This window comes from Triticum aestivum, chromosome 6A (assembly GCF_018294505.1).
Source record: "Triticum aestivum cultivar Chinese Spring chromosome 6A, IWGSC CS RefSeq v2.1, whole genome shotgun sequence".
NCBI lineage: Eukaryota > Viridiplantae > Streptophyta > Magnoliopsida > Poales > Poaceae > Triticum > Triticum aestivum.
In genome coordinates this window covers 336,488,203-336,495,804 of record NC_057809.1, presented here as the reverse complement: position 1 = coordinate 336,495,804, position 7,602 = coordinate 336,488,203, and positions in this window count along the sequence as shown.

Sequence of the window (7,602 nt, the reverse complement as noted above, 5' to 3'; positions counted from 1 at the left end):
GGTGTGTGGGGGGGCAAGGTGGTGTGTGAGGAAATACTGCGGCAACTGAAAATTTTACTAGGAGGGAGTAACAAGGTGGGGCTACTAAAAATTTGGATCAAGGGAGAGCAGATATTTTTGAGATTGCGAGGAATGCAAAGGCGGGAGTAAAATGTCGGGGCTACTAAAAATTTGAATCAAGTAACTGAAGCAGAGTGGGAGTAACAGACATTGCACACGGTCCGCACATACTAATCATGTGTTATCAAACATTAAAACCTTTCAGGCGGTAGATATTTTCGAGATTACGAGGCAGTAATATTTTTGAGATTGCGAGGGATGCAGATGCGGCAGTATTTGGGGAGCAAGCTAGTGTGCTTGACACGCCGGCTGTGGACTGTAGCCGACGCACCTTCTCGCGTAAGCCATTGGCATACTTTACACCAACGGTGCTCTAGGATATTTTGTACTACATCTCACACGGTTGGTGATAATAAACTGTGTGGGATCTACTTGATTTTTCATCATGATTTGAATTACATAATGGGGTGACAGCGGCAATGAATGGTGTTTGAATTGCTAGACCTTTTTATCTGCAGTGAACATGCAACTATATGTGTGTCGTAAAAGAATTGGAATTATTCACGGTTCGTTTGGACATTTTATACATTAAACTGGTTTTCTAGCCATTTCAGGTGCACAATTCAAAATTAAACTACATGCGGTGCATATAAATTGGTTGAAAATCAAATCTGTGTCCTTTGGTGCATCCTTAGGTCCCATGCAAGAAATGGGAATGAATTTCAAACACAAGGACACTGTTGATTGCCAGCAAAACGTTGATATACCTGGGTTTAAATTCTAGTGAATCCAAAACTCGTCTGAAATTCTTGAAACTTGGCATGGTATCATGGAGCGGCATCAACATGCAGTGGTAAAGATTTTGTCCCATTTGGGGCAGGTTTGGGTATAAGCTTCTCATGAACCAGAGCTTCTCACAACAAGCCAGATGGTTTCGGTAGGGAACGTGCCACCTTCGGGGACAAAACGATATTCGTTGCCTCTCATTGCTTTCAAAAAATTTCTAGTGTCAACATAGAACAACATGAGTGTTGTGTTAAGTTTTGGAATTTTTCGGGGTTCGTTTGGACATTTTTATACATTAACTGGGTTTTCTAGGCATTTTATGTGCATAATTCAAATTTGTAATACATGAACATGCTCCAGTGCATATAAATTGGTTCAAAAATCAAATATGTGCCTTGAGTGCATGCTTAGTTCCCATGCAAGAAATGGGAATGAATTTCAATCACCAGGACACTGTTGATTGCCGGCAAAACATTGAGATACCTGGTTTTTAAATTCTAGTAAATCCAAAACTCGCCTGAAATTCATGAAACTTGGAATGGTATCATGGAGCGGCATCAACATGCCATGGTAAAAAATTTGTCCCATTTGGGGCAGGTTTGTGTATAAGCTTGTCACAAACAAGAGCTTCTCACAACAAGCCTGATGGTTTTGGTAGGGAACGTGCCACCTTTGGGGACGAAAATATATCCGTTGCCTCTTATTGCTTTCAAAAAATTCTAGTGTCAACATAGAACAACAGGAGTGTTGTGTTAAGCTTTGAATTTTGTTTTCGGGGTTCGTTTGGACATTTTTATACATTAACTGGGTTTTCTAGGCATTTTATGTGCATAATTCAAATTTGAAATACATGCACATGCTCTAGTGCATATAAAATGGTTGAAAAATCAAATGTGTGTCCTTGGGTGCATGCTTATGTCCCATGCAAGAAATGGGAATGCATTTCAAACACCAGGGCACTGTTGATTGCCGGCAAATTAAATGTTGAGTTAAATTCTAGTAAATAAAAAACTCGTCTTAAATTCATAAAACTTGGCATGGTATCATGGAGCAGCATCAACATGCAGCGGTAAAAAACTTTGTCCCGTTTGGGGCAGGTTTGTGTATAAGCTTCTTATGAACCAGAGTTTCTCACAACAAAGTTTGATGGTTTCGGTAGGGAACGTGCCACATTTGGGGACGAAATGATATCCATGGCCTCTTATTGCTTTCAAAATTTTTATAGTGTCAACATAGAACAACATGAGTGTTGTGTTAATTTTGGAATTTTTTGGGGTTCATTTGGACACTTTTATACATTAACTGGGTTTTCTAGGCATTTTATGTGCATAATTCCAATTTGAAATACATGCACATGCTCCCGTGCATATAAAATGGTTGAAAAATCAAATATGTGTCCTTGGGTGCATGCTTAGGTCCCATGCAAGAAATGGGAATGAATTTCAAACACCAGGGCACTGTTGATTGCCAGCAAAACATTGAGATACCTGGTTTTTCAATTCTAGTCAATCCAAAACTCGTGTGAAATTCATGAAACTTGGCATGGTATCATGGAGCGGCACCCGACATGCCGTGGTAAAAAATTTGTCCCATTTGGGGCAGGTTTGTGTATAAGCTTGTCACAAACAAGAGCTTCTCACAACAAGCCTGATGGTTTCGGTAGGGAACGTGCCACCTTTGGGGAAGAAACGATATTCATTGCCTCTTATTGCTTTCAAAAAAATTCTAGTGTCAACATAGAAGAACATGAGTGTTGTGTTAAGTTTTGGAATTTTTCGGGGTTCGTTTGGACATCTTTATACAATTTTCTAGGCATTTTATGTGCATAATTCAAATTTGAAATACATGCACATGCCCCCATGCATATAAAATGGTTGAAAAAATAAAACTGTGTCCTTGGGTGCATGCTTAGGTCCCATGCAAGAAATGGGAATGAATTACAAACACCAGGGAACTGGTGATTGCCTTCAAAATGTTGAGATATTTTGTTTTTAAATTCTAGTAAATCCAAAACTTGTCTGAAATTCATGAAACTTGGCATGGTATCATGGAGCGTCACCCGACATGCCGTGGTACAAATTTTGTCCCATTTGGGGCAGATTTGGGTATAAGTTTCTCACAAACCAGAGTTTCTCACAACAAAGCTTGATGGTTTCGGTAGGGAACGTGCCACCTTTGGCAACGAAACGATATCCGTTGCCTCTTATTGCTTTCAAAAAATTCTAGTGTCAACATAGAACAATAGGAGTGTTGTGTTAACTTTTGGAATTTTTTGGGGTTCGTTTGGACATTTTAATACATTGACTAGGTTTTCTAGGCATTTTATGTGTATAAACCAAATTTGTAATACATGCACATGCTCCCGTGCATATAAAATGTTTGAAAAATCAAATATGTGTCCTTGGGTGCATGCTTAGGTCCCATGCAAGAAATAGGAATGAATTTCAAACACCAGGGCACTGTTGATTGCAGGCAAAACATTGAGATACCTGGTTTTCATATTCTAGTAAATCCAAAACTCATCTGAATTCATGAAACTTGTCATGGTATTATAGAGCGGCACCCGACATGCCGTGGTAAATTTTGTGTCCCATTTGGGGAAGGTTTGGGTATAAGTTTCTCATAAACCAGAGCTTCTCACAACAAGCCTGATGGTGTTGGTAGGGAATGTGCCACCTTTGGGGACAAAACGATAACCATTGCCTCTCATTGCTTTCTAAAAAATTCTAGTGTCAACATAGAACAACATGAGTGTTGTGTTACATTTTGGAATTTTTCGGGGTTCGTTTGAACATTTTTATACATTAACTGGGCTTTCTAGGCATTTTATGTGCATAATTCAAATTTGAAATACATGCACATGCTCTAGTGCATATAAATTGGTTGAAAAATCAAATATGTGCCTTGGCTGCATGCTTAGTCCGCATGCAAGAAATGGGAATGAATTTCAAACACCAGGGCACTGTTGATTGCCGGCAAAACATTGAGATAGCTGGTTTTTAAATTCTAGTAAATCCAAAACTCGTTTGAAATTCATGAAACTTGGCATGGTATCATGGAGCGGCATCAACATGCCACGGTAAAAAATATATCCCATTTGGGGCAGGTTTGTGTATAAGCTTCTCACAAACCAGAGCTTCTCACAACAAGCCTGATGGTTTCGATAGGGAACGTGCCACCTTTGGGGACGAAACGATATCCGTTGCCTCTTATTGCTTTCAAAACATTTCTATTATCAACATAGAACAACATGAGTGTTGTGTTAAGTTTTGGATTTTTTCGGGGTGCGTTTGGACATTTTTATACATTAACTGGGTTTTCTAGGCATTTTATGTGCATAATTCAAATTTGAAATACATGCACATGCTCCAGTGCTTATAAAATGGTTGAAAAATCAAATGTGTGTCCTTGGGTGCATGCTTAGGTCCCATGCAAGAAATGGGAATGCATTTCAAACACCAGGGCACTATTGATTGCCGACAAATTAAACGTTGAGTTAAATTCTAGTAAATCCAAAACTCGTCTGAAATTCATGAAACTTGGCATGGTATCATGGAGCAACATCAACATGCAGTGGTAAAAACTTTGTCCCGTTTGGGGCAGGTTTGTGTATAAGCTTCTTATGAACCAGAGCTTCTCACAACAAGTGTGATGGTTTCGGTAGGGAACGTGCCACATTTGGGGATGAAACGATATCCATGGCGTCTTATTGCTTTCAAAAAATTTCTAGTGTCAACATAGAACAACAGGTGTGTTGTGTTAATTTTGGAATTTTTGGGGGTTCATTTGGACATTTTTATACATTAACTGGGTTTTCTAGGCATTTTATGTGCATAATTCTAATTTGAAATACATGCACACGCTCCCGTGCATATAAAATGGTTAAAAAATCAAATATGTGTCCTTGGGTGCATGCTTAGGTCCCATGCAAGAAATGGGAATGAATTTAAAACACCAGGGCACTGTTAATTGCCAGCAAAATGTTGAGATACCTGGTTTTTAAATTCTAGTCAATCCAAAACTCGTGTGAAATTCATGAAACTTGGCATGGTATCATGGAGCGGCACCTGACATGATGTGGTAAAAAATTTGTCCCATTTGGGGCAGGTTTGGGTATAAGCTTCTCACGAACCAGAGCTTCTCACAACAATGCCTGATGGTTTTGGTAGGTAATGTGCCACCTTTGGGGACGAAATGATATTCGTTGCCTCTTATTGCTTTCAAAAAAATTCTTGTGTCAACACAGAAGATCAGGAGTGTTGTGTTAAGTTTTGGAATTTTTCGGGGTTCGTTTGGACATTTTTATACATTTTACTAGGCATTTTATGTGCATAATTCAAATTTAAAATACATGCACATGCTCCCGTGCATATAAAATGGTTGGAAAATAAATTTGTGTCCTTGGGTGCATGCTTAGGTCCCATGCAAGAAATGGGAATGAATTACAAACACCAGGGAACTGTTGATTGCCGGCAAAACGTTGAGATGTTTTGTTTTTAAATTCTAGTAAATCCAAAACTCGTCTGAAATTCATGAAACTTGGCATGGTATCATGGAGCGGCACCCGACATGCCGTGGTAAAAATTTTGTCCCATTTGGGGCAGATTTTGGTATAAGTTTCTCACAAACCAGAGTTTCTCACAACAAAGTTTGATGGTTTCGGTAGGGAACGTGCCACCTTTGGCGACGAAACGATATCCGTTGCCTCTTATTGCTTTCAAAAAAATATAGTGTCAACATAGAACAATAGGAGTGTTGTGTTAAGTTTTGGAATTTTTCGGGGTTCATTTGGACAGTTTTATACATTAAGTGGGTTTTCTAGGCATTTTATGTGCATAAATCAAATTTGTAATACATGCACATGCTCCCGTGCATATAAAATGGTTGAAAAATCAAATGTGTGTCCTTGGGTGCATGCTTAGGTCCCATGCAAGAAATATGAATGAATTTCAAACACCAGGGCACTGTTGATTGCAGGCAAAACATTGAGATACCTGGTTTTTAAATTCTAGTAAATCCAAAACTCATCTTAAATTCATGAAACTTGTCATGGTATTATGGAGCAGCACCCGACATGCCGTGGTAAATTTTGGTCCATTTGGGGCAGGTTTGGGTATAAGTTTCTCACAAACCAGAGCTTCTCACAACAAGCCTGATGGTTTCGGTAGGGAACGTGCCACCTTTGGGGACAAAACGATATCTGTTGCCTCTCATTACTTTCAAAAAATGATATCCTGCCGGGACGGTCCTGATGTTTGCTTCCTGGGTAACCTTGATCTTGCCAGGCTCGCCTGTACGGCAAGAGAGGTCCTCCCTTAGTGGTGTCTTGTACTTTTAGCTTGACTTGGTCTTCTTGATCTACACTTTGATTCTTCAAAGAGCTGATCCCGTGTGCTTAGTATGGTCCTTGATGTTGTAATCTTGATCTTGGGCCTGTGCACGGTCTAGGCAACAAACCAAGGGTTCGTTGTACCGACAGGAGCCCCCGAACCTGGGTCGAACGCGCTGTCGGGCATCGTCGGGGTAGGCCCTAAACAGTGCACATGTGAGAGGGCAGTTGCTGCTTGTCCTTTGAGATTTTATTTGGTTCTTCATTAACCTGAGCCCAGGTCAGTTTCCGGTTTTCCCGTGTGTCGCATAATGGCAACTACAGCGAGGCCACCTTTGTAATGGTCTGTGAATGACTTTAACGCACGGGTGAGTAACTGCCAATTCACTCTTCCCACCACGCCCTTATCCTCGGCCACATATGCTGCATGCATTGAGTGGGGTAGGTAACAGAGGCGCGTGGAGCGGGAGAGCGTCAAGGTGGGGCCCCGGTCTTCATAGATTGGTGGAAAAGGACGGCGGTTACCCGCCGAGGGATCGGCTCCCAGCCCCAGCCCGCTGCTACCTCTTGAGCATGCGTTGGTTTTCCCTTGAAGAGGAAAGGGTGATGCAGCAAAGTAACATAAGTATTACCCCTCAGTTTTTGAGAACCAAGGTATCAATCTAGTAGGAGACTACACGCAAGTCGCCTAGTACCTGCATAAACAATCAAGAACCTTGCAACCAACGCGATAAAGGGGTTGTCAATCCCTTCACGGCCACTTGCAAAAGTAAGATCTGATAAAGATAATAAGATAAATATTTTTGGTATTTTTATTGTAAAGATTGGAAAATAAAGATTGCAAAATAAATAGTAAACTAGAACTATAGATCGCAAACTTATATGATGTAAAGTAGACCCGGGGGGCATAGGTTTCACTAGTAGCTTCTCTCATGATAGCATATATTACAGTGGGTGAACAAATTACTGCCGAGCAATTGATAGAAAAGTGCATAGTTATGATGATATATAAGGCAATGATCATGAATATAGGCATCACGTCTGTGTCAAGTAGACTGAAATGATTCTGCATCTACTACTATTACTCCACACATCGACCGCTATCCAGCATGCATCTAGAGTATTAAGTTCATAAGAATGGAGTAACGCATTAGGCAAGATGACATGATGTAGAGGGATAAACTCGAGCAATATGATATAAAACCCATCTTTTTATCCTCGATGGCAACAATACAATAAGTGCCTTACTGCCCCTGCTGTCACTGGGAAAGGACACCGCAAGATTAAACCGAAAGCTAAGCACTTCTCTCGTTGCAAGAAAGATCAATCTAGTAGGCCAAACTAAACCGATAATTCGAAGAGACTTGCAAAGATATCAAATCATGGATATAAGAATTCAGAGAAGAACCAAATAATATTCATAGATA